The sequence below is a fragment of the Dipodomys spectabilis genome, unplaced genomic scaffold, assembly GCF_019054845.1.
Source record: "Dipodomys spectabilis isolate Male_0828 unplaced genomic scaffold, ASM1905484v1 ptg000032l, whole genome shotgun sequence".
Lineage (NCBI taxonomy): Eukaryota > Metazoa > Chordata > Mammalia > Rodentia > Heteromyidae > Dipodomys > Dipodomys spectabilis.
This window is the reverse complement of record NW_024870709.1, coordinates 24,028,414-24,055,949: the sequence shown is the minus strand read 5'-3', so window position 1 is coordinate 24,055,949 and position 27,536 is coordinate 24,028,414. Positions and strand designations below refer to the sequence as shown.

The window sequence follows — 27,536 nt, the reverse complement described above, 5'->3', positions numbered from 1 at the left end:
ATTTGTAATTTACTTCTAATAATTCTAAAGGGCTCGATAGCATATATTTTTGTCTTTTGTTAATATCTGTGATTTATATTTCAATTACCCTGAGTACCTAAACTGATTGTTTAATATACTATACATATTATTACATATATTTTATATGTGAGGAATAAATATATTAGTAATAAAAAGAGCCCTACCCCCAGATATTTCCAATCCCTTCTATAGGTTTTAGAAAACTTTAAGGTTTTATGTCAAGGTTAGAAAAGCAATCACTTAACCTCTGATCTTTGTGAGGTTGTTTGAATATCCTCCAAAAGGCATAACATCAAATACTAAGGTAAAGGGAGCAGAGTGTGAGGAAGAAAAGAACTATCTAAAATGTCAGAGGCAATTCTCCCCAGTTCTTTCTAGTTGAATTTGGCTACTGACTTTGTTTTTGACATAAAAATAATGCTTGAAAAAACAAAAACAAAACAACCTGTGCTCCTTTATTTCCTTTAAGACCTAAATTCCACTTCGATTTGAAAATAGACTATTATGTAAGTGGTAACTTCATTCCATGACACAAACAAAAGTACTTTCAACAATTGTTCAAGCCCATATTTAAGTAATTAGTCTAGACCATCTTGTCAAGCCTTCTATGATTCTGCACAATAGGTTTTCTTTAAAGAGGAAAATATAATTTAAGAAGCTTCAAATAAATTTAACTAGGAGAAAAACTGGAGGATAGACAAGGAAGTCTGAAATCCAGCCTTTGTCCAAGATAGAATCCGAAAAACATAAAACCCATTTGGACTTGACTGCTAACTTTGGTTTAAGTGTCAATAGAGTGAAAAGGATTCTTGACAAGTGTTTTGTTTTCTCTCACTAAACGACAGCCCCAACCATGTACAATATCTCCCCTTCCACTCTACAAAGGGTGTGTCACCATAACTTTGCACCCACACATAGGCTTCAGGGTGGCCGCTGACTGAAAAGGAGGACTGAAAAGGAGTGAGCTGTCTGTGTCAGCAGCTTGCCTTGGTTAGCTACAGCTGCAGGGAAGAGTTGGCTCTACTTTTCCTTCCTCTTCCTCCCCCACCCACCTAGAACAAATGCTCAGGCAGCTGCCACACATGAGTGCTTACAGCTTCCATTGTCTTGAGGGGTAGAGGAGAGCTGAGGGGCCTCTGGGACTAAAAGGATGAAGGGCTAACTTCACTCTCCTGCTAGGTTTCCTGGTAAAACAGAGACAAGTTGAGACTGTCTTCTATTGGTATTGGTCAGCAGGGCTTAGATTTTTTAAAATTTATTGTCAAGGTGATGTACAGAGGAGTTACAGTTACATAAGCAAGGTTGCGATTACATTTCTTGTCTAACTTTTTACCCCCTCCCTCATATTTTGCAGTGGTAAGGAAGACAGGGAGAGAATGCAGGAAGCTGACAAAGACAAAAATGGACTTGGATTGTGGCTAGTTGGTGCACAGATCCAGGCCACCTTTTGTTAGAAAAAGCACCTAATAATTAATTATGGTTCTTTTCATTCTTAGAAGCTACAACCCAGTGTTTCTTAGGAGGATATGTTTACACTGTGAGTGAATGATGGTGGTGGGGGGGCATTTCTTTATTTCACCAGTCTGTTGTGCTCACAATAGAAAATGTTGCAAATCTACCTCTGCCTACGAAATGCCTGAAGTATACCTCCACCCTATCATTTTCCACCCACCCTATCATTTTCCACCCACCATATCATTTTGTCAAAGAAAAATGCCTTTTCTCTTTACAAATGCCTTCTGGGGAACAGTTAAAACCCTGATGCAAAGCAACTGGACACTCCATCAGTTAAGAAATGAGGATGCTGAGACTCAGAGAGATGAAATAATTTTATTGAGGCCATAGCTAGAAAGTGGCTAGGCAATGTTGCTTTCCCTATAGTGAACTTTCCAAAGGGATGAAACTTACTGTCTCATGATGGACACTTGCAGTTGAATCACCGTGTGTAAATGCACCTCTAAGCTACAGGGAAAGAAATTACATGTGGGAATACCACTGTTTCATTTATGACCACTTAATCCTTTAGTCAGTAGCTTTACAAACTTGCTGGCTTCACAAACTTGATGGCATTTTGAGGGAAGATCTGATACTTCAGAGTCTTAAGCACATAAAATTTGGAGTTAGGTTGTAGAAGCTTTTCAGAAAGGGAGAGGAATTATCTTGCTAGTTTTTAAAGGAAGGTTAAGAGGGATTAAGAATAGCACCAATAAACATACTTTCCAAGCACCTTGCACAAGGAGCTTATAATGTTTTATTTTCCTCTGAAAATGTTTAAACACATTGGCTTTACTCAAAGATAGCCAGTAATAACACCTTGCCTCTAATGGTTATTATTAGTTTAATAGATTTAATCCTGAAAGGAACCCTAGGGGGTAGGAAGAGAAAATGTCATTCCTATTTTACGGACAAGGAAATTGAGATTAGAAAATTTTAGTGCTTACAGAATTCAAAGGTAAGGTCTCAGACCTTCAAAATTGTACAACAGTATTCTTTACATTATGTCTTGAAAAACCAAGTCAATAGAAGTGTTAACTATTATATTTACTTAAATAGCAGCCTCCTTTCCCAACATTTAGAAGGAATTTTTTCCCTTCACCTAATTAGTCATGATCATTTATTCTTGCTACCAACAACAGTCTTCAACTGCGTCCTTACCCAATTCACCACCTACTGAGCCCTTATTCGCTATATATCAGGATCTGGCTAAGACATTAGGATACAGATTAACCAGACCTGGCTGGACAGAGATTCAGAAAGGTCTTCAGAGCATTTTTTGTCCTATCACAATCAGTGTTGATTAGTTCTACTGCTCAGAGCAGAGATGGTCAAATGGTGGATTGAGATTGCATGAATGTAATGCCAAAATGAGTTCACTTTTCCTAGTCCATCTTCCCCACAAATCTCCAAAAACCAGCCCTGGAGGCCACACAGTAAATTCCAGATCTCAGAGACAGAGAGGAGAAAGAGGGAGGGAGGGAGGGAGGGAGGGAGGGAGAGAGAGAGAGAGAGAGAGAGAGAGAGAGAGAGAGAGAGAGAGACAGAGACAGAGACAGAGACAGAGACAGAGAGACAGAGTTCTAAGAAATAAAACAGTGGTACATTAGACTTCTACTGGTTTTGTTTTCTGTGACAACACTGAGAAACAGGAACAAATGACCTTTAACTATGATGTCAAAGGAAAATAATTCTAGATTTGTTTGTTATAAACATATTTGAGGAGGAAGAAGTAGTAGACTGTCTAGAAGTGGGATCTGTACAACCTAAAATAGTTATTAGGATCTAGATATCTGGAACATCAGCTCTAAGCAGTTTCAAATATTAGAGATTAGGCTTTTAAGGTTATCAGTGTCTGGGGAGATTCCATTGGCCATTTACTGTGAATACAGACAGCTGTACAGCCTTGGGGGGAAGAGGTAATAAAGCTGTCATGATGTTACAATACCTCACTATCCCCTCCTCTCCTATTTCTTTACTTTTAAAACATTAATAAATGTGGCAAGTATGTTTCCAGTTTTCTACCAAGAATGCAAATATGTAGGCTTTCTCCCCTTTCTCTTCCCCAGCAGACCTTCTCCCTCTCCTTCTCTCACTATGACCTCATCTGGGTACAGAAAGGCCACCAGCTGCAGGGAGGGTTTGCCTCCACCAAGTGGGATCATTATCATTAGCAATGCCAAAAAGCCCAACACTGCCTTGCAGACATGTGCAGTGTGTTATGTATTGTTCTGTGGCCTCTCCATATTCACAAGGCTTTGACTTCCTGAAAATAATGTTACAAAAGAACATTTAGATATTTCTTAGCAAATTCATCAGTCACTGTATCATCAATGAGAACTGGCCACAGCTTCACAAGTAATTTGGGTCCAATCAATCCATCTAAGAAAATGAAGCCCCTGATTTTTTAAAACAAGTTAATTTTTTTTCTATGGTGGGGAGGACAGAATTAGAGCAGCTTCTTCTTTTTTTTTTTTTTTTTTTTTGGGGTCTGGTCGTGGGGCCTGAACTCTGGGCCTGGGCGCTGTCCCTCAGCTCTTCAGCTCAAGGCTAGTGCTCTACCATTTGAGCCACAGCGCCACTTCCGGCTTTTTTCTTTTTGCTTATGTGGTGCTGAGGAATGGAACCCAGGGCCTCGAGCATGCAAGGCAAGTGCTCTACCACTGAGCCACCTTCCCAGCCCTAGAGCAGCTTCTTTGCAAGAGAATTTCATGGAAAATAAAATTAGAAAAAATTGTAAGATTCCAGAACAACAGAAGCTGTCTTTAGGTTTTTACAAACATATCTTTTATAGATTTATGTTCATTTCTTCATTCTTGTGAACTCTCCTGTTAGCTAAATCCAACTTAATTCAGAGAATAAGGATATGAGATTAATACAGTGATACTAGCAATTACAATATGCTATTACCATCTAGATATTGTGCTATATATAGTATGCATGCCTCTGAACCTTTCTGCACACATACATAATTATTTCCATGTTATACATGTAGTACAGCTAAGGCTCTGAGGTATCCTGAGTCCTTTTCTAGGCAATCTCATCTATTCCCAAACTTTAAATATTGCTTATAACCTTTCATCCAATTTATGTCCCAGGATAGTCATATACTCTAAGATGCAGATCTGTTTTTATAATTAGCTGTGTTCCCACTTGGATAAACCACAATCATCTCTTATCAAAGACATTCAAAATCAAACTTGGGATCTGTCATTTCCTCCCCTAGGTTAGATTCTGTTCTAAAAAGTTCTCCACTCAGGAAACAGTTCACCATGATAAGAAAGTAGAAGTCATTAGAAACACTCTTATTGTGCACTGCCATCAATCCTGAGAGCCACCAAGTCTTATCAACTTTATCTCCCAAATTTGTCTCCCAATTCATCCATCTGAAGACACACAATCATTTGAGTAGTTTCAGTAAAAGGTCAAATTTTTACCTCATAAAAATATTTCTCAGCTGGACATGGTGGCTTATGCCTATAGTCCAAGCATTTAGAAGGCTGACATGAGACAATTACTTGAGCTCATAACTTAAGAATCCAGCCTTGGCATGATAGCAGGATCTGGAGATTCCAAGTTAAAAAAAAGAAAGAAAGAAAGAAAAGAAAAGAAACAATGACAACAAAAAACCCACCAGGGTGGGGGGAAGATGGGATGGGAAGGGGAAACAAAGGAGGAGGCTACAATGCTTGATAAGAAACGTACTCATTACCTTGCCCATGTAATTGTAACCCCTCTGTACAGTATTTTCACAACAACAACAACAAAAAAAACCCCACCAACCCACCAACACTTCCAATGGCTACTCACAGCTATGACAAAAGACCAGAAGTGTTCTCAGTTCTTTCACATAATCTGATTCCAGTCACCTCTATCTTTTCACTTTCCTTTAATTTACTGGACTCTAGCTTTTGCTTTCCTCTAGTTTCTCTTTTGTCCCAACTCCCTTCTTAAGAGTCTTAGGAAAAGGCTTTCCTTCAGCCTGTAATTTTTCCCCCTCTCCAGTAGGCTCATATCCACTTTTGCTTTGAACCTCGATTTAACTGTTATTCACAAAAGTCTTCTGTAATTCATTTTAATAATAGTTCTCCCATTTTTTTTCTTCCTGATATTTACTACATTTGAAACATTAACTTAAAGGTTTATTTTTCTTTGTTTTGCCTAGCTTGGTATAAACTCAATGAAGACAAAGACCAAATCTATCTTATATTTGTGTGTCTAGCATAATGCCTAACTTAGGTGCAATCAATATTTGTTAAACTTTAATAAATGAAGTAAAAAATATACTCATGGTAACAGGATATGAAAACAATTTTTCTTGTGATGTTCCTGGGGCTTGAACTCAGGACCTAGGTGCTATCTCTGAGCACACTCACTCCCCCCACCCCCAAAAGGTTAATGCTCTGCCACTTGAGCTACAGTAGTTCCACTCCCATTTTGTGTGTGTGTGTGTGTGTGTGTGTGTGTGTGAGTGTGTGTGGTTAATTGGAGGTAAGTGTCACATGAACTTTCCTGGCTGGGCTGGCTTAGAATCTCAATCCTTAATCTTAGCCTCCTGAGTAGGTAGGATTATAGGTGTGAGCCACCAGTGTCTGACCTGAATACAAATCTTAGTTTTATTCTTTAGCGTGTGCTTTAACATATTCTCTTTTAAAATTACGTAAAACAGATAAAAAGTTCTTGAAATTTCTGTAATTCCAAAGTCCTTACTGATGGATGGACAGTGTGATTACTGAAAGGTGGAAGTCTGGGAATATGGTGAGAAGAGAGAAGAATCTGTTTCTTATACCATATATAAAACAGGAAACATCAACTGGCCTGAGTAAAAAGTCTAAAAGGGAAATGAAAGGATGACTGAGTAAAAGATGACTTTAGGATTCCTAAGTTGTTATAATTCTAAAGGAAATGAGATTCAGGAACCAAGAAAAACTCTAAGAAAGAGTAGAAGCTGTTTTTGCTAAAAAGCATCAATTCTACACAAGGGGTAATAAAAACAAGATAAAAGCTTAGCATCTCTGTCTCTATTTTGCATCTGTTTCCCTTGCTTTGAGTCATTCTCTCTTGTAGTCACCTTAAATCTGGGACCAACAGGTCTTATGGATAAGCATCTTGTGACAAGAGTGGAAATTACCCAAAGGCAAAGGCCACTATCTCACAGTATGGTCAAGACCCCACTTGATCATACTGAGATAAATCATCACTCAGACCACAGTTTGACCTAGACTGTTTACCTGTTCAAGCTTCTCTGTGCCCATACATACTTGTGTTTCTTCCATATATCTATAGTCTTGGAGCTCATGTCAGTACTCTTAGGAGAGAAGATGGAGGAAGCTGGCTCCCTTGCCTTCCTAGTACAGCAGCATTGGTTGGAGTTCCTCTCCCGTCACCACTGCTCAGATCTTCCACTGGCATCTTCAGATAGGTAGGAAGAACCTAGTCCACTGGAATGGCTGGAATTGAAGCCATTACTCCAAAACTTTGGTGGAAAAAAATAATTGTTTAATCTAGGAAGGAAGAATAGAGCCTAAGAGGTTTTGAAAAGACAGAACTATCTTTCAAGAGGGAAGAAACTTACTGGATATGGTTTCCTGTATGTATCTCTTTCATTCATTCCGTCCGTCCGTCCGTCCGTCCGTGTGTGTGTGTGTGTGTGTGTGTGTGTGTGTGTGTGTGTGTGTGTGTGTGTGTGTGTGTGTGTACACACCTGTGTGAGCATGAGGGAGAGATTGTGAATAGTAGAAGGGAACTGATAAAGAAAGAACAGATTATTAGAAATGCTGGAAAAAGCTTCTCTGAATTGTGAGGATTGGGGATTATTATTTTCAGGTTGAGACAAGGATGATTTTTTTGTTTTGTTTTGTTTTTTTGGTTGGTCGTGGGGTTGAACTCTGTGCCTGGGTGCTGTCCCTCAGCTCTTCAGCTAAAGGCTAGCACTCTACCACTTGAGCCACAATGCTACTTCCAGCTTTTTTTTTTTTTTTTCTGTTTATGTGGTGCTGAGGAATCAAACCCAGGGCCTCATGCATGCAAAGAAAGCACTCTACCACTGAGCCACCTTTCCAGCCACAGGATGCTTGTTTTTATCCAATTCAAAAAGTGTTCTCTGCCGGGTGGTGGTCTGAAATGGATGCTCTGATGATAGAACTATAAGCATAAAAACAGTCTGACTAGCATCGGTCCTGTTAGGTCATTATTGTTCTTGTTCTGTTCTTACAGTCGTTTTTTTCTTTTTGTTAAAAAAAAAGTCCATATTTCCCTTGATAAATGTAGAAGTTTTGCATTTCCCCTAGCTGTTAAGATCTGGGAACTTTGGATCTCTTCCTCCTCCTTTAATCCTTTCTTTTTCTCAAACTGTCCTAGCTTTTTACAAGAAACACTCAATTATTAGGAACTTACAAAAGTTTATTTCTCATGTTACAATTGCTTTGTGTGGATGAAATGGTAATAGCAACTGGGTTATCAACTATTTGGCAAAAGGAAAAAACAAAACAGATTCTGTTCTCTATTTCTCCTCATGGTCTCCATAAAAGGCAATGAAAATCTTCAACAAATTTAGTATCATCCAACACGGCTGGAATTATTCTGGTTAATTATGTACTTATGAATTGCCAATTTCCAAGTAATTAAAATAAGATTCTGTGTCAACTGATACAGGACATTAACATCTTTGTCTGATGAGTCAGAAGGTGCACAAGAAACTTGCAACATTCTAAGTTACAGTTCTGAACATTTTATTACAATGATGGCTGGCTTGATAAAGGAGTTTACTGTTTCTGTTATTGCCTGGACAGAGCCAACTGTATTTGTTCCTGGCCAGATTTCTTATTAGAATAAAAAAAAATGAAGTTCCACATTGAGCTTGACATTTATGGTTCTACATTCTGCAACTAGATAATTTTCTTTATAAAAACATTAGGAGTTAGTGAGGTTGTTCTAATTTGGGTGCTAATTTTTAATTTCTAGTGATAATATCTATCTATCTATCTATCTATCTATCTATCTATCTATCTATCTATCTATCTATCTATCTATCTACCTACCTATCTATCTTCTTTCCACTCCTTTAATATGTAAAAATGATTAAAGATTAATTTTTATGATTTCTAGCAATCTGACAAAATTTTAGAGCACAAAGATTCTGACCTTATGGCAAAGAAAGAGCAAGCTTTGTGAGGGAGAATTACTTAACGGGTGGAGGACAGAAAGGCTCTGCAATTGTTCTTCTTCTCACTGTTAAGCTCTAGGTTATGCTTTCCTAAAATATCTTCCAGCTGTCATTAAAAAGTTATATTTGGGGCTGGAAGGTGGCTCAGTGGTAGAGTGCTTGCCTTGCATGCATGAGGCCCTGGGTTCGATTCCTCAGTACCACATAAGCAAAAAGAAAAAAGCCGGAAATGGCACTGTGGCTCAAGTGGTAGAGCGCTAGCCTTGAGCTGAAGAGCTGAGAAACAGTAAGTGCCCAGAGTTCAGGCCCCATGACCAACAACAACAACAAAAAAAAAAAAAAAGAAAGAAAAGTTATATTTTAGCATCAGCATGTGAAGTACTTGTATTTTTGTCTCAAAAGAATAAGAGTCGGGTGGCTCAGTGGTAGAGCGCTTGCCTTGCATGCCAGAGGCCCTGGGTTCGATTTCCTCAGCACCACATAAGCAAAAAGAAAAAAAAAGCCGCAAGTGGCACTGTGGCTCAAGTGATAGAGCGCTAGCCTTGAGCTGAAGAGCTGAGGGACTGCGCCCAGGCCCAGAGTTCAGGCCCCATGATCAGACACCTTCCCCCCTCCGACTCCCCCCCCCCCCCCCCCCCCCCCCGGCCAAAAAATAAGAATAAGAGTCGAGGGAAATAAAGCAAAAAGTGAGTTTCTGTTCCCCGACTTCTCCAGTATAAAAGAGTCCTAGTAGTCTAAAACTACACTATCTGGTCATAATAGGGCTCCCTTCCCAGTTCACCCATAGCCACCCTGTGTGCACTCATTCCCTTTCCCAAACTAAATACATACGACTAAATCTATTTTCTTGGTAAGGCAATTGTTGATTAATGAATCATCTTTCCTGTAATTTTTATTTTCTGCAGCTAGTTTGGCTAGGTTCCCTGGCATTCCTGCTGAAGTATGTAATGGAAAATTTGACCTCACACTTTTTGCTTTTCTGTAACATCACGAAACACTGATATAATAGGGCTACAAAAAAAGCAGTTTGGAGATGGAAGGGATGTAAAGAAAGAAAAGGCTTTGTGTAGAAAGGAACAAAGATACACTAAATCATCTGGAAAGTAAATATTTAGCTTCATAGACATGAAGTCACATCTATCTTCAAGAACAGCTCATTTGTTACAGCTTAGGATGTTATAACGTTTCCATCATAATTCTTTTCTAAAGATTGTAAACCAGCCATAAAAAGCCACTTTCAAAATTAACTTGGAAGGCAGGCTGGCCATTTTGCAGATCCCATAACGTCTTCAAAATGGTGATTTCAGTAGGGTAAGTAGAAGAATGGTGTCAGGAAGCAATTTTTTTTGCATTTCAGTATATCGGAGCTGATACATATTAACCTTTTAGCAATCAATCTTCTGTGATCACTTCGAAACATAGAAAGAAAATAGAACAGGTCATACAGAATCAACTGGTAACTATGAGGCTTGAGACTTGGCAGGAGAGATATGCTTTCAGCAACATTCACAGTAGAATGAATGTATGTTTATGAAAGCTATTCTTTTTAAAATATGAAATTGTGTTCCCTTTCTTAAGGCAAAGAAATAAATTCTTCAAATGCATAATCCAGACCTGAAGGGACACCAGTCCAGACACTGACTCAAAATTTCTCCATGCAGTCTAATGAAATAATACGAGTTATGATGGGTAGAGTCCTATATGGCTCTCAAAAACATACCCACAAAAAGGAGTGACTCCCTGTTTAGTTCCAAATAGACATCCAAATGAGGTGTTTGGTGTTAACTATATTGGCTTATGTGTGTATTGTCAACCCAGCAGTCCCTGTGGCTGTCAGCAGGTATGTTCAAGGAGTACTTAGTTTTTACTATTCATTTAGATGTGCTGCAAAAATAAAGGGAGAAAGGGAAGACAGAGAAGCTTATACAGATTACTACTTAGTTACCCAGGCTGCTGGAAAAATATGTGGCTGTTTCTTAATGTTATATAAACTGTTTCTAAAACTACTGTTCCATCTGTATAATGCTATTCACTGGAACTTTATAAATGATTCTCAGAGGAGAGAGCATTAATATAGTATTTATAGGTTGGGTAAGCAGTATTAATTTGAACAATTAATATATTAAAAACAGAATTTAAAGAACTATAAAATATGAAAATAAGCCACTGAGAAGACTTCTGTGTTTAATTTTATGTTGTGATAATTATCTGTCTCAGACATTGTCTTAGGTTTCTACTTCTAACTGGCTTTGGTGAGACAGGAAATTAAAAAAAAGAATATTCACGAAGTTTGGAGTGATTCTAATGTCTAACTATGAAATGCAGGTATATTGATGAAAGTTGTTAAGTGCAAAGAAAACTATTAGGGGAAAAATGCTATGTGCAATTTAATAACCTATTTAAAAGAGTTCTGAGATCTTGGCTGAAAAATGACTTGGTAGTACATGAAGGTATCAACTCCAGAGATGCTAGATGTTCTTCTAGATTCCTAAAAAAAAGTTTCTAGATTTTATTTGGGTTCTGGAAATTCTACTATGTATTTTCTATGTTTGTAAGATTGAATCTTATATGGTCTAATTAGAACTTAGTTTTATTTCTCTATTTACTGGAGGGTATATTAATCTAAATTGCTCTTGAAACTTTGTTTTTTACCTCTTTACTATTCCAGAACTTGGTAAGGCTTATTTTTATTCCCAGACTACATCCTTGTGATCAAGGACAATAAAAACAGTTGATCAGTTTTTTTTTTGAGGTAGAGTTAATAAGTAAGCTATCCTAACCAAGTGAGATAAAATTCATAATGATTACAGTGAAAGTAATGGGAGTGTCTGTGTTTGATGAACTATCATTTTAGGGCAGTAATTTCCACAGTAATAAAACACTGGTAAAAAGTACAACTTCTTGTTCTTTCCTGTAAGCATTAAGTTTAGAAGTTTTGCAATATATATAAATGTTGAAATTAATGAATTGAGCAAATTTGTGTTAGCTTAGGCCAACAATTTTGTAGGTACCATTTCAGAGGTATTTTACACATTTATAGACAAATATGCATACTTCTTCTCTTACTTGTTTCATTAAAATTTAGCATGCACGACATACAATATATTCTACACTGTATATTGAATACTTAACAATATACCTGGGACATCTGCCTTTAAGAAGCCAGATGCACACAGAGATAAACAAATGGAGGCATGCTTTAATTGATATGGGAGTTGGAAACTGTTCATGTTTGTGAACATATTTTTAAATTTTATAATTACTGAAGAGAGAAGTTGCAAGGATGACACAAATAACTTTTACCTTCTGACTGCATTTGGTGATTTAAACATTTTTGCCACTCTTGCATTTTGTTTGTACATGCACATTAGTTGTTATCTGAATCATTTGAATTAGTTGTGAGATGATCTGATTTTACCTCTACATATTCAATGCTTATTCTCTAAGGAAAACGATAAAAATTTACTGGTTTGAATGCATTCTTCGAAATTAATGTGACCCTCCCCCATCGTGTAACCCCTGTTTTTACTGTATTTGATGTTGGTATAATTTGGGGAGGGGAAGGGAAAAAACAAAATGTTTAAGTAGGAATACAGATTGACTCATTGCAACAATGAAATGTACAAGACCCTCCCTAAGACAAAAAACGAACTTTACGATCTAACCAGAGTCGGGGGTGGGGTATGGTGTGGGGTGGGGGTGTAGTTGAGGAGGTAGGATGGGATGGTAGGGGAAAAGCAAAGGAGGAGGCAATAAAGCTTGATTAAGAAATGTACTCATTACTTTGCTCATGTAACTGTAACCCCTCTGTACAGTATTTTCACAATAAAAAACTTATTAAAAAAAAGAAATTAATGTGTTGGAGAATTAGCCCCCAATACAGCAGTACTGAGAGTTAGTGGGAACTTTTAGAAGTGATTAAACTGTTAAGAGGAATTAATCAATGTCTCTCCAGGGTATTGGTTAATCCTTGAGGGACTGGAGCAATTACCACTAGAGCAGGCTGTTATAAGCAAGGTCACCTATTTCTTTGCTCTTTCATATTCTGCGTATTCTTCAGGTTTTTTTTTTTTTTTTGTTAAGTCATGGGGCTTGAACTCTGGGCCTGGGTGCTGTCCCTGCACTCTTTAACACAAGGCTAGCGCTCTATCACTTGAGTCACAGTGCCACTTCCGGTTTTCTAGTGGTTTATTGCAGATAAGAGTCTCACGGACTTTCCTGCCTGGGCTGGCTTTGAACCGCGATCCTCAGATCTCAGCCTCCTGAGTAGCTAGGATTACAGGCGTGAGCCACTGGCGCCCAGCTTCCTTCAGTTTTTCTGTCAAGACATGATACAGCATTAAATCCTGGGCTTCCTGATCATGAAACTGTAACCTGTGAGCTAAATAAACCTCTTTTCTTTATAGTTACTTAGTCTCTTGTATTCCATTATTTCCAACGAAACTGGATGGGGATGCTCAGAGTAAGAAGAATTATGTAGATACAGTAGTATTTAATCTTCACAACTTACTCAATTTTAACAACTGTCCTAATAATGATACACAATTTTTACTTTTCCTAATACAGGATCCAATCTAGGAGCATATGAACACTTAAATTCATGTGTCTTTTGTTTTCTTTAATCAAATTGTGCCTCAGTTTTTCTTTGTGTTTCAGGGCACTGACATTTCTAGAGTTCTTTCATTTTGGATTTGTGTAATAATTCCTTTGTACTAAATTAATTATGCATTTTTTTTGGGCAGGAATATGAGGTCAACTTGTTCTGTTTGGTGTTGGTAACATGAATCATGGATTTGCCTGTAGTTATTAATAAGTAATTTGTAGAGATTTAAGATATGTAAATATTCTGTTTTTTTACTAATATTTCCTGACTAGTTTTGGTATCCACTAAAATTTCCAGTACCATGATTTAAAAAAAAATCTACCATTCATTTTATATTAGTTGGCATTCTACTACAAAGAAGTTTTTCCTTCTTACATATGTAGTATCTATATGCTCATTATCCACATTCACACATTCATTAATATTTTATTCTTATAGGACTTATACTTCATCAAAATAGTTATTTTGCTGTTCCAGTTGTTCCAGATTTGGCCAGTGCAGTCCTTTCAAGCTGTCTCTTGTATTGTTTTGATATATCTCTATCATTTTTTTGAGACTTTCCAACATATTAATCTGAAAAGATGACCTAAGCTTATATTGTTTTTCCTTCATTGGCCTATGAGCTATTTCTCAAATAAACCTATTTCTTGTAGTAAGAAGTAAGATTTAGAAGCCATGATCCAGTTGCTTTCTGTGCTCATAGTTATAGGGCTTTTGTTTGTAGGCTCTTACAGCAGATGAGCAAAGAAAAATGTTCATGCTTCAAAAGTTTTTTTTTTCATAAAATTAGATTCAGAGAGTTATAAAAACTAAGCTATGACTTTGGTGTTGTTTTGTTTTCCTGAGGCTTGAACTCAGGGCCTGGGTGCTGTCCCTGAGTTTTTTTTTTTCAAGGCTAGCTCTCTGATACTTAAGCCACATCTCTACTTCAGCTTTTTGCTAGTTAATTGTAGATACGAGTCTCATGGACTTTCCTGCTCATGCTGGCTTTGACCTATGATCCTCAGATCTCAGCCTCCTAAATTGCTAAGATTGCTTGCATGAGACATCATGCCTGACTATTTTAAGTTAGAATTGGTAGAACTGGGATAGTGATTTTAGTATTTTATTCTGTTTTACACTGAACTTACATTGATTACTAAATCTTACTCAAGATGTATCTGACAAGATGCCCAAGAATAAGGACTTTGTTTCTTTCTTTTTATTTTTCTTCTTTATTCACAAAGACCAACAAAATATAAATCACATAATGTACAATGACTAGAAATTATGTGTCTGGGATTTGTTTCCCAAAGATCTAGTGTGGAGGAAAGAAATAGATATTTAAAATGGCCATAAATTAATGACTACTGAAGCTGGTATCAGTAACTTTCCCTTTCCATACAAGATATCTGATGGAAATACCTTAAAGGTTGGGAAGACCTATTTCAGCTCACTGTTCAAAAGTTCTAGTTAATGGCTGGCTGCCTCCACTGCTATGAGCTTAATCAGAACATCACTGTTATGGTAGCCAGGAAGCTGAGAGAGAGAGGGAGAGGAAAAGCTAGAAGTAAGACAAACCTGTCAAAGTCATGCCCTTAGTGACCTATTTCCTCTAAGAAGTTTCATCTAGCTCTAAATAATGCCATCAAATTCTAAAACCACCAACAGACATCCATTCTTCATGGTCTGATCACTTTTAATAGTACCAGGAGCAGAGGGACCAAACTTTCAATACACGAGCCATTGGACCATTTTGTATTCAAACTGTAACACTGATAATGGGCACAAAGGGGTTCTTTTCCTTCTATTCTTTTTTTTCTATTTTTGAAGATTTCCATAATAATAAAATATATCTAAGGATAATAAGAAACAACCCTCTTACTCCAATGACTTTCCTTTTGCCTTTTTAATATTTCAATTTCCATAACAGATTAGAGTGAATAAATATCAAGATATTTGTACTACTAGGAATTAGAAGGAAGTATGAGATGTGTATGCCTGTTCAAAGTAATTTAAGGAAAAAAACCTCTTACAGAATGCCTATTTTTATTAATTTCATCTTTTGAATAGTTTTGGTTTAAGGGACTCGAACATGTCCATGGTTTTTCACCATCAAATTACCAGTTTTGTCATCCTAGAAAGCACATGCTTGAAGACATATTTTGTTACCCCATCAAATGCTAAAAATACAATATGCATATCTGGAGAACACTGCACCCTAACAAGCATCTTGCTGTATGTATGAAGATAGTTTTCTGTAGATATTCCAGGTCATATTATACTTAAATAATGGATAGTGAAATTGCTAAAACAGGAAAGTGGATAACGGTAACATTAGGGGTATAATACTCTAGAAAAAATACATCAAACCAATATATTTATATAGACTGCTTACTAATGTGAGGGATAGTCTCTGAGACTGCATATTTAACAGAAAGTCTTGGCATAAAATGCCAAATGTCACTGTTATTCTGTATCAGTGTTATTTCAAGAAAGTCTATTTTGAATTATGACAATTTCCCTACCATAAATCTGATCCCACTGTCTTACCTAAGTAATAGACATTCTCTGTCAAGCTTCAAAAAATATGTGTCTGTTCCATTTTATAGATAAAGAAACAGCTTAAGTGACCCCAAAGTAGTCATTTCAGATGGGATTTCAGGCTACAAATATGTTCTTCTGTTATCTAAGCAAGAGATGAATCTTTGGGATTATTGGCACTAAATGACTACCTTACCCAAATGTTGACTCAAAAGGTACATTCTTTACTAAAGCCAGTGTAAGAACGCTAGTAAATTCTTTCCATTACATCTGGGCATAATGAGAATGCTAATATTTTGCAGCCTGCACACTGTAAATAAATACAGATCAAATAACTTCTTACTGCTGCCATGAGAGTAATTTTCCCCAGACAGTAAGTGGTACATTAGCACATACTTGTCTCCCAGCTGAGGCCTCTCCCCTAACACTCCTTCCCCACTTCCATGTAGGAAAAACCAGTGCTATGATACAGATCAGAAAATTATCTCTTGTGTCTGTAATCACCAGCAACCAGTCTTGCTATTCCAGTGAATAATGCAAATTTACTTTTTTTTTCTTAAACATACTAATAGGTCACTAATGTAAGCAAAATAAAGAATGATGAATGAGTAATAGCAGCCATGTTTCTTCAATCAGATATCCATACTGAGAGTTTGGCTGTGGTTTCAAAAAAAATCTGGATTAAATAACATGCTTCATATATAAAAAGGTTGGCTAAAAAGTGCATTTTGGTACTATTCAGTCATACATAAGAGAGCCACTTTTGTACTACATTTCAACCTTTTGAAAAAGTATAATTGTTTCCTTTAAGATAGGTACACTGGATATTTGGCCTCTGAACCCTAAAAATAATTCATGAACCAAGTAAAACTTGTGGAAACAAGAGCAGGACCATGTCAACTCTTATGCCAGTTTCTTGTTTGGTTGGGTTTAAAAAATTCATTTCTGGTCTGTTAAAGAGGCACTTTATGAAATTCACTGAGTTTTCCAATCACTGTTTAAAAATCTTCTGTCTTAATATTGCCTCTACAGGTTACTGGGTAAGAGAGAGAGAGAGAGAGCAGTTGAGGGGCAGTGAATGTCTTAGTAGAGACAGGTTAACACAGAGAGCAAGCTGAGGAATTCAACTCTTGCAGCCAGCCTTTGTTGTGGAAGTTTTACAATGTTACAAACATTAGTCATGACCCTGTAGAAGATAACAGCAAGCTCTAAGAACTGTGATTTTTCAAAGGGGATCTTGGGAATGAGAGCTTTCATGGATGCTTTCCAGAGCTGCAGCTGCAGAGCTTGTGGGTTTTTCATTGGCTGCCACTTGACAGAGGGAAGGCAGAAGGAAACATTCTTTGAGGGCAAGTTCAGACAGTGAATAGTTCAAGGCTGCAGCCTGCCTAGAAAATGCAAGCAATGAATGAACACATAAACCACAAATGGTTTGATTTTTTCCCCCAAGGTTTTAAGGAGCTGAAATCATTCTATTACTGTGTAATGATTATACAGATTAAAGTTAATATTTATAAAGTAATGCTACCCCAACAGTATAGCTGAGTTAAGTTTTTTTTCTTCCATCTTTTTTTTCCTTTTTGGTCCTCTTTCCTATCAGTAGTAATGGTACAGTGGAACATAAAATTTCATAAGAGGCCCTTAGGTTTTTACTGGCTTTGCCACCTCATGTTTCTATGATTGAACCACAATTCTACTTTCCACAGCAAGTAAGATTTACCCTGGAGTGCTGTTCTTAGGAATAAAATGATGCATGCTAGATGGCTGCAGAGAGAAGATACTCCCCAAAAGATTAGTAATAATAGCTATTAGTGTCATTATTACTAATACTCCCTTGTTAACATATATAACCACAAATAACTGAACTGTCATCTATACAATCATTCTAGGTGCACTGACCTACAACATAAGTGAAGCTGTATTTAATTGCCTATAGATTATTCAGACTATTTGTACTAATGTTCCTTTATAGTTTTGAGTTTATTAATTCCTTTAAAGTTTATCAATATAGTCTTCACATCATATAAACAGGGATTTTTATGGGTTCTTTTAGTACAGCAGAAGATACTTTCTATGACAATTTTACAATGCATCAAGTACTTTTTACCAAAAGAAGAACATGGCTGGCTGCCTCCTCTTGCCTCAGTCTTCATAACCAGTTACTGATAATGCAAACCACCAGCTGCCATTCCTAATAAAATGCTCCATTGGCTCTATGTACCTTATGGCAAGCTCTAAGTCATATGCCCTTTTCTTATTTCTGCTTTCCTTTTTTTAAAGGCCAGTTAAATGTTGCCTTTTGTTAAACTTAAGCGAGTAAATAAAAATAGCCCATCTGGAATTTAACTGAGTACTAACCAAGACTATCTAAAACAGAATCAAGGGGCAAAGCAATGGTTAACTCTTCCTGCACACACATACATTTCTCATACTACATTTAAATAATCTGTACTTCAGGTATCATATATTTTTCCTCTATGTCTTAGCACTTCATTTTTGTCATATTTCATTATATATCTTCCTAAGGTGAGGAGTTAAACAAATTACAGCCAGCAGACTAAAGTTTTGCTACAACCTGTTTTTGTACACTTTGTAAGAATGCCTGACATTTTTAAATGACTGAAGAAAAATATAAAACATTTTTTGTGACTTGTGAAAAATAAAACCTACATTTTCATGCCGATAAAGATTTATTAGAACATAATCATGCTTATTCACTTATATTATCTAAGTCTGCTACAATGATATAGTTTCATAGTTGTTAAGGAGACTAGGTGGCTAGAAAGCACATTTACTATCTGACACTTTAAAAAGTTTAGTGACTTTAAGTCTTCCTCTTGGGAGAAGTGAGGCAAATACATGTAAAGCATACTGTCTGTCCTCTTTGCCTTCCTATCCTAGATCCTTAGCCTTACAAAGGAAATACAACTTGGATTGATATTTCCTTGGCAGTCAAAGAATAATAATAATAAAAAAGAAGTAACACTGGAGCCCAAGATGAGTTCTGAGTCTTATTTTCAGTTGAGTTTTAATGTTTAATCTGGATCATTAAAAACTTCTCTAAGCCTGTAATATGCCTTCTCACTTGGGTTCTCTTTTCTCTTTGGGGAAAAAAGTAACCTTGCACTCACCACCAGATCACCCTGGTAATACGTAGAATTTTCTCACCATCTTCTCCCTCCTACCACCAAGTCAATGCAAGATCTGAGAAAATGAGAACAGGAATTGTGGAACATTGTCTAAGGGGCTGGTAAATGAAAATGAAAACCCACTGTTAAAAACTAATGGAGGTAGTTCCAGAATGTGATCATATAATTACTGTAATGAATAATTCATTCTAGTAATGAAGTACTTTGAGCAAATGGGACTGAATCACTTATTTTATAGACATTCCCTATTAAAAATGTGACATTTCAGTACATACTCTAACATCCTTTTGTTTAGTATATCTTCTAAACTATACTAGGAAAAACAGGATACAAAGTAGGACAATAGGATGGAAGTACAATGAGCAGACACCACTTTAGGTTTGGAAGACAGTAAAAGAGGTATTTGTATTGTTTTTAGACATTATCAGCTGGCAAATACATTTCTAGTCAAATTTTTATTGCAATGTAAGCACATATATTTTCTTTTTTTTAATTGTGAAAATACTGTACAGAGGAGTTACAATTACATGGGCAAGATAGTGAGTACATTTCTTATCAAGCATTGTAGCCTCCTCCTTTGTTTACCCTTCCCATCCCTTCCCAGCCTCCCCCCACCCCCCCCACCCAAACCTCCCCACCCCTCCACCAAAGTCGTAAAGCTCATTTTCAACATGACAACTTGTAAGCACATATATTTTCATTCTAAACTTTTGTCCTTATTAAAGGGAAAGAAGGCTAATTGACGTCATCACCACAAAACTCCTTATTGTTAACTATATAACTGTTTGTATTTGTATGATAGGAAAAGAGCAGTGAGTTGATGGATACTTGTGTAAAGTAGATTAAGTTCCTTATGGGAATGATTACTCATCACCCCAAGTTGTAAACAGCTTGGGCTTACTACATTTTTTTTTTTTTGACACTTAACATTACAAAGAAACCCTGGAACAGGTGTTTCACAGAAAAGCAGCTTCTAAAAAAAACAGACTAGCTGAGAAATGAATGAATGAAAACCAATATAATTTTTGTAAGTAGAAAGTTCAAATAATCATTGTTAAAAATATGATGAAGATCACATGCACTCATAATAACTAAAGTTGGATGAATTCTTAGGGGATATTGAGTTCAAGTTTCCTTCATGGAAAACCAAAATGGACTCCAGGTAACCATTTCTAATGCCATAGTCTGTTTTCTATAATAGAATTCCAGAGGTTGGGTAACATATACAATAGAAATTTATGTTTCTGAAGTTTAGAAAGTCCAATAATAATGTGCTAGCATCTGGCCAGGGTCTTCTTGTTTCATCATCCCACAGAGGCAGGCGGAAGGACAAGATGACATAGGAAAGGCAAAAGGGAGAAAGAACCAAGCATTCTTTTATTTAGGAACCCATTTGGCAATAACGGCTTTCATCAATTTATGATGAAAAACCCTCATGATCTAATTATTTCTTAAGGGCCCTACTTCCCAACACTGTTGCACTGAGGTCTAGGTTTCTAATGTATGACCTTTATCAGACAAACACAAATCATAGCATCCTGCTTTCATCCAAATACTCTCTTTCCGTTAACATAGAGACCTGTTTTAACCTAGAGACCTGTTTAACCAAGCCAAATCTAATCGTTTTGGTCTAACTCCCATAATGACACAGTCAAAATGCCAAAGAAGAGTTCAGAAAATAATGCTAAGCTACAAAATAGGTATCCAATTCCATTTTTAATCATCAAGTATTTGTAGTTATATGACTTAGACCAGGACTTTGTTCTTCTAGTCCTAGGCTTCATTTGTCTAGATTTTTTTTTTTAATGGAAGTATTGGGATTTGAACTCAGGGATTCATGCTTCCTAGGTAGACATTATCACTTGAGCCATGCCTCCAATTCTATAAAGCTGGGTCTTTCTGGTTCTTTCTAGTTTTGAATTTTTCTCTTTCTGTACTTTCCATTCCATATTTTACAGAAATGAAAACCAGTTGTGTGAAAGGTAAAAAGCGCTATGACATTTTTCTTCTTATAGTTCTCACTTATGTCATATATGGATTGCCTCTGAATGTGTCAACATTTTTTAAATGTCATCCTAACCCTTGGTCTTTATCTTGGCTTTCCAGAGTACCTAGAGCTTGAGTTTATTTTGACCAGGGATATTTTGAATGTTTTTATGTCTGAGTCTGCCCTTTGGCCACTAGTTAGCTTAGTGACAGGCAAAGCCACAAAAGCCCTCTAAGAGGCAATTTATCTTGAAGAATTAGGGACAAAGCTACCTTCAATGGAACCTCAATAAACTACTCAATATTCATTCTTTAACATTTTACATTGTCATTACAATTAATACATATTAATTGTACATAATAGTTGACATTACTATGACATCTCTGATTTTTAAATGTCTAGAATAAAGAGATTAGAAGAACACTGGAGCTTAAGGAAAAGCTGCGCTTGTGATAAATTTCAGTTAGGCACATTTGCCATAGCCTACATGGATAGAGACAATATTTTTATAAACAGAATCACTGCACAGAGTAGTCACCTCGCAGAAAGTACATAGGCAATAGTGAATGACTATTTAGCATTTTATGTGCTTAACTTAAATAATATATAATTTTAAACAACTGAATGTACCTAGGGGTATCTTATTTTCAGAGCAAAAATTGAAACTAAAAATCAATAGTATTGTTTTACTAGATCAAAGTTTATATTCTGTACAAATATATTTATTTTCACGTATTTAAAATTATTTTTAATACTTGTAAATATCAAACCTTATTTCAGCCAATTAAGAGCATGAATTGTTTAAAAACAAAGAGAAGCAAATGTAGGTTCTGATAACTAATAACAAATGATTGAGGGCTGGGAAGGTGGCTCAGTGGTAGAGCGCTTGCCTTGCATGCCAGAGGCCCTGGGTTTGATTCCTCAGCACCACATAAGCAAAAAAGAAAAAAGCCGGAAGTGGTGCTGTGGCTCAAGGGGTAGAGCGCTAGCCTTGAGCTGAAGAACTAAGGGACAGCGCCCAGGCCCAGAGTTCAAGCCCCACGACTGGACCAAAAAAACAAATGATTGACTTGCTTGACATGTTTCACATACATAAAAATACACACAAATACATAATTTCAAAATTTGTTATACTTTGGTAAAGAAATCTTTTAAAACATTACTAGAACAGAGTGGTGGTGGCTCACATCTATAATCCTAGCTACGCAGGAGGCTAAGTTTGAGGAATGAAGTCTGAAGCTAGCTCAAGCAGAAAAATCCCCAAGACTTTTATCTCCAGTTAATCAGCAAAAAGCTAGAAGTGAAGCTATGGGTCAAATGGTAGAGCACCAGCCTTAAGCAAAGAAGCTAAGGAAGAACATGAGGCCCCTAGTTTAAACTCTAGTATTGGTACCAAGAAAGAAAATCCATTACCATACATAGTATACTGTAATGACTTCTGAGTCTATTACAGTTAGTATGGTAGTTTATCACAGTCCATTTTGTGTAAATTTTGCTTGTCTTTTAGGACAGGGTCCAGGCTGGCCTGCACCACTCAATCGTCCTGTTTTGACTACCTAAATGCTGGGATTATAGGCCATAGAGACATTGTTGAAAAGAGAGGAGAGCAGCAGCAAAGGTTATGAGGAAGAAATGAACTGTTATATTTAAGGAACATGTAAGAGGCCACTATGGCTGCAGATGAGGTTAGAACACATCCTGGGTCATCAGGAAGACTTTGATTTTCAGAACCTGAGAGAGCTGAGAAGATTTTGGAGGGTTGTGTATACAGAGGCAAGATGATTTGACTTATCCTTCAAGGATTTGGCTATAGAACAAGCACAGAAGCCAATTAAGAGGCTATTCCAATCATAATGGATAGAGGACAGAGACATTGATGATTTGGAGGACAGTAGTACAAAAAAGACCTATAAGAAGTGATCAGATTCTGAATATATTTTGAGGGCAGAGCCAACAGGATTTCCTGAAGGATTAGCTGTGGGTTTTGAGAGGAAGAAAGGAGTCAGGGACAACTCCAAGGTTTCTGACTTGAGCAAGTGGGAGAAAGGAGTTGCAAACATTTAAATCACAAGATTTACTTAATAATCCAGACTTCCAACTTCTTTCAAAATACGAGAAGGTCTAGTCAACCACACAACTGCATTTTTCACGACAAAAATGAGCGGGAGCAAAGAAGCAGCCGTCCCATTGAGACAGGATACTGGTTCTTTTACCACTAGCACCATTTTGATTCTTACATCTGGCCTCAGGGTAGCACAAGCATCCCGTTATACCTATCTACCTATCTACTTCAGTTTAGTGTCCTTGCCCCAATGAACAAGCTAGGTCAATGACCTAGAGCTATCTACTACTAGCTTTTCATTTTATTTTGAACAGCCCATTTGTAAGTACATTCTGTCTCTAGGCAAGATCAAGTGGGTAAGGGAGGGGAGAAGGAAAATGATTCAAAAAAATCTGTCCAACACAGTATTAGGAAAGTTAGCTACAGTTTGTGAAAATGATCAAATAAACATAAATCTTATTATCCTCCCACAGTCTTATGCCTAAGAGGACTGTGCCCTTTAAAAGTTAGCTTTATATCAATAAAAGTAGCCACAAGCTTATGGAGCTGCTTCCTACAGTTAGCATAGGACAGTTCTTCCTTATAGTTTCTTTTAACTAATTGTGGTCATTTACAGACAGAAGTGATAAATCTTCTGACTCTGGGAAGAAAAAAAAAAAGAAAGAAAAGAGGAAAAAGAATCTTCTGACCTTAAATAACTGCCTGTGATAAGAAATCTGTAAGAAAGAATTGGAAGAAAAGCGTGTTACTAGGCACAGTGGATTTCCATGCCCATTTCTTACAGGAGAAGCTTATGTTGTAAAGATGTTCCAAGGATGCTGAAAACTGCAGACAATATTCAGCCCTATATATACCCTGTATCTTACCTTATTTAAGTATGAAGGCAGTTTCTGATAATCAATGAAACCTTCATTTTCACCTTCAGACAAACACAATAAAGTGTCAGGATATCAGTCCTCCTATGTATGAAACACTGGGAAAAATGGTAGCTTAGGAGTCAGTACATGCAGCCCGGCTCCTAACTGCTGCTTAACCTTGGAGAAGCCACCATATAACCACCCTGATTCTCCTCTGTACAATGAAGATTGCGTAGTAAGTATAGAATTGGAAGCTTTCTAAACTGAGCACCAAGGGACAACTGTCTCTTGCTGAATGCAAGAGGTTAGGGGATCATTCTGCAATATACCTTAAGCACTTCTTCTAGCTCTTGAGAGTTGTATCTTTCTATGCCTGCTTGTTATACTGGACTCATCACTGCAATTACATAAAGATATTTGTAAACTGATAAAATATGACAGTAAAAGGCAAGAATTATTTTCTATGAAACTACATTGAGTAGTTTGAGGAACACTGGTAATAGAAAATGATTTAAAGTAGCCATCTAGACATTAGAAGGTTATATAATCTTGCCCTACAAGATCAAAAGTTAAGCATAATTGAGTTGAGAAACCTTAGAAAATATAATCATTAAGGTGTAATTGGTGTAAGCAAAATGTTAGGAAATTGTAATCAGTGGACCTATAATAAAAGAAGAGGCCTTGGCCATATATCAAGGATTCTACTGGTGGGAAAGGGAATAAGAGCCATAGTAAAATGTTACAGAAACCCCAATGTTCTTATGTAAAATCAGATAAACAATGACAATGAAATAGTTTTCCAGTAAGTGGTTAAGGAGAGAGATGGGAGATGGTCAGGGCTGCTGGAATGAGGACATGCAGACAGATACTTTCTTTTTCTAATATGTATATAATAAATATATTATAAATACATAACATATAAATATATATAAATATAAAAATGTATTTGTGTGTGTGTGTGTGTGTGTGTGTGTGTGTGTGTGTGTGTGTGTGTTGGAACTGTGGCTTGATTCAGGACCTGTACTTCACTTGGCTTTTTTGTTCATAGATCATGCTCCACTAATAGAGATATACTGTAATCCTGGCATTTTTCTAGTTAATTGGAAATAAAGTCTCTAGGACTCTTCTGTCCAGGCTTGCTATAAACCTTGATCCTCTAGGTTTCAGCCTCCTAAGAAGCCAATGAACCACTGGTGCCTGGCTACTACTTTCTTTTGATAGTCTGGTATAGCCTTGTCATTGTTCAGGTAAAGGAAGCATGAATCCACCTGTGTAGAGAATCTGTGAATGTTGTTCTGCTCTGTCTTAAGAAGATTTCTTTACTAGTTTTCTCCCTGGCCTTCTGTCATCAATATGTTTTATGTTTGAAAAACTGCTTTGTAAGTAATAATATAGGTTGAATTTACCTGGGCTAGACACATTGTGAATAGGGACATAAAATAATTTGGTTTTTGAGGGTAAGATATTTACAGCTTGAGGAGTTCTAGGTAGAAATAATAGTTTTCAACCATTTTCAAGACCAGGCCTGTAATTTTCTGCAGCACACCATGACTTCATGGTTTATACGAGGCCAACTCCATAAATCAAGGCTTACCTAATTAGAGATTCTTCTGCAAATCTGCATTATTAGAGCAAATAAGTGAAGCGGCCGAGGTAATAATACAAGCCAGAACTGTTTACAAAATGTTCCTTTTTTTCTCCCAAACTCTTTTAGTCTTACTACCACTTATAGATCTTTCACATTTAGTAAATTATAGACTCAGAGCAGTTCTTTTAGTCTGACTTCACTTTCAAGGAATTCTTCAATTAACTTTACATTGCTATAAGCTCTTCATCCAACGAGAAAACAATCTGTGGTTTCTGACTCCTCTGTGTGCCAATGGCTGCCATCCATGTTTGACTTTCAGACACACTGTCTCTTGAGAGCCAGGCTCTGTTTGCGTAAAACCAGCCAGTTGTCATAGCATTTTGACAAGCACTATAGAAAAACAAAGAACAATGCTTGTGGTAGCTAAACTGGGGGGGATTACCACTGCAATAGCAACTACAATGAGGACACACATGACATCTGTAACCAACTATCTGGCCTGGGCCAGAAAGCAGCACATCTGTCACTTTCCTCTGAGACTTTTCCATCCTCAGGGACCATCTCTTTTTCAATTACTTCTTTTTCTCTTCCTTACTTTTTCCTGGATGGGTAAAACATCTAAAGCTGTACCTACTCTAACAACAGGCAAGAATGTCAGTGGAAATCGAAAAAGAGGCAGCATGGACTTTGTGGTGGTTATGGTGAATCCAGTGTCAGATCTTCAGCCAAAACACAGTGTAATAAAAAAGTATGAACTCAGACATGGGACTTCAGTCCAAAATCCTGAATTTCCTCTGCTTCTATTATAGCACCTCATTTTTGCTTCATTTTGTTTTGTTTTTGCCTCTTGAGGCTCATTCACTGATGCTTTAAAATATGTTTGCATATAACAACTGGGCAGCAGAAAATAACTCTGGGATCAAATGGTGGAAGCAAATGACAACTGCTAAAGGAAAAGAACCTTAGGTTTTCTACCTATTCCATCTGAGTCTATCTATTCCATCTGTTCCCAAATGCTCGGGCAGTTTGTGAGTGATGCACAAACAGGTCCACATTTATCCTAGGAGATACTTGGGAATCTAAGAGAATAACATACCAAGGGTAATACTGAAGCTTTTGAATACTCAAGCCCCAAATGAGATATGCTATTTTTTTTTTTTTTTGAAAACTATGCTCAATGCCATGGGTATAATGGGATGTACAGTTCTTGAAATGGCAGACCTTCCAAAGCACTGGAATGGATACTCTGGCAGAGTTGTATCATAATGAGCATGAGTGAAGAGCCAGAAGAACTAGAATGCATGCACAGGCCAGGTGAAACGTCAGGGTTGATGCTGGACTTGGCACAGGTATAATGGAGACTGACAATGGAGGGGAATATCAAGGGAGTTGTTCATTCTTTTCAAGCAGAACTGTGCTCCTCTCTAAATGCTGCTGCTACTCCCCTGAATAAAAGAGGATTCTGAATAAACTCAAAGTTACTCTAATGCCATTCTTTTTCATGGTCTTTTCTATTTTATTTTTTAAATCTTTACATAAATTTTTACTATGCATTTGGTTATAAACTAATGCAAATGCTTTGTGGATGAGTATAGCCATGTCTGTATTTGTGTTTGTTCCCCACTCCTCTCTTCCTTTTCACTCTCAACCCAAACCAAACCAAAGCAAAGCAAACCAAAATCAATGAAACCAGACTTCTAAGCTATCTATTCTTCCTTGTCCATTAGACAACACAGCATTAGACATATTTCCATTAACCTGTAAATCAATTTCCAATGAATTATAGTCTCATTAGTCACTTAGAAGTTTCCAGAATGCATGAAAAGTTTGGGCAAGAAAAGGGAGTTCTCTTTAAAAAACTTTCCTTGGATATTGAATTTAGATGTCAATTCTGAGACATAAAAAAATACAAACAACCAAGATACCTGATAAAAACTTCACTGACTTGTTGAATGTAGCTCAAGCCTGTTCTTATCTTTTTGTTATTTCTGATACTCAGAGACATTCTCCTCTCCAAGTAACTATGGGAAGGGCTCTTTTCCTTTGGAAATTTCTTACTTAATGCTGTGTGTCAAAAGCTGAAGATG

The 27,536-nt window shown here is 36.9% G+C and overlaps 1 protein-coding gene across 2 annotated transcripts in view; it reads right to left on the bottom strand.

Annotated features, from left to right (window-relative positions):
* Positions 1-27,536, bottom strand: part of Cmss1 (cms1 ribosomal small subunit homolog) — a 291,882-nt gene that overhangs the window by 101,880 nt on the left and 162,466 nt on the right. Inside the window, exon 1 of one of the 2 annotated variants that reach the window (XM_042676807.1) lies at positions 18,938-18,997. The exons of the other annotated variant lie outside the window; for it this stretch is intronic. The gene's annotated coding sequence lies outside the window, so the exon portion shown is untranslated. Of the gene's footprint in view, positions 1-18,937; positions 18,998-27,536 lie in introns of those variants that run through there. 2 annotated transcript variants of the gene reach the window in all.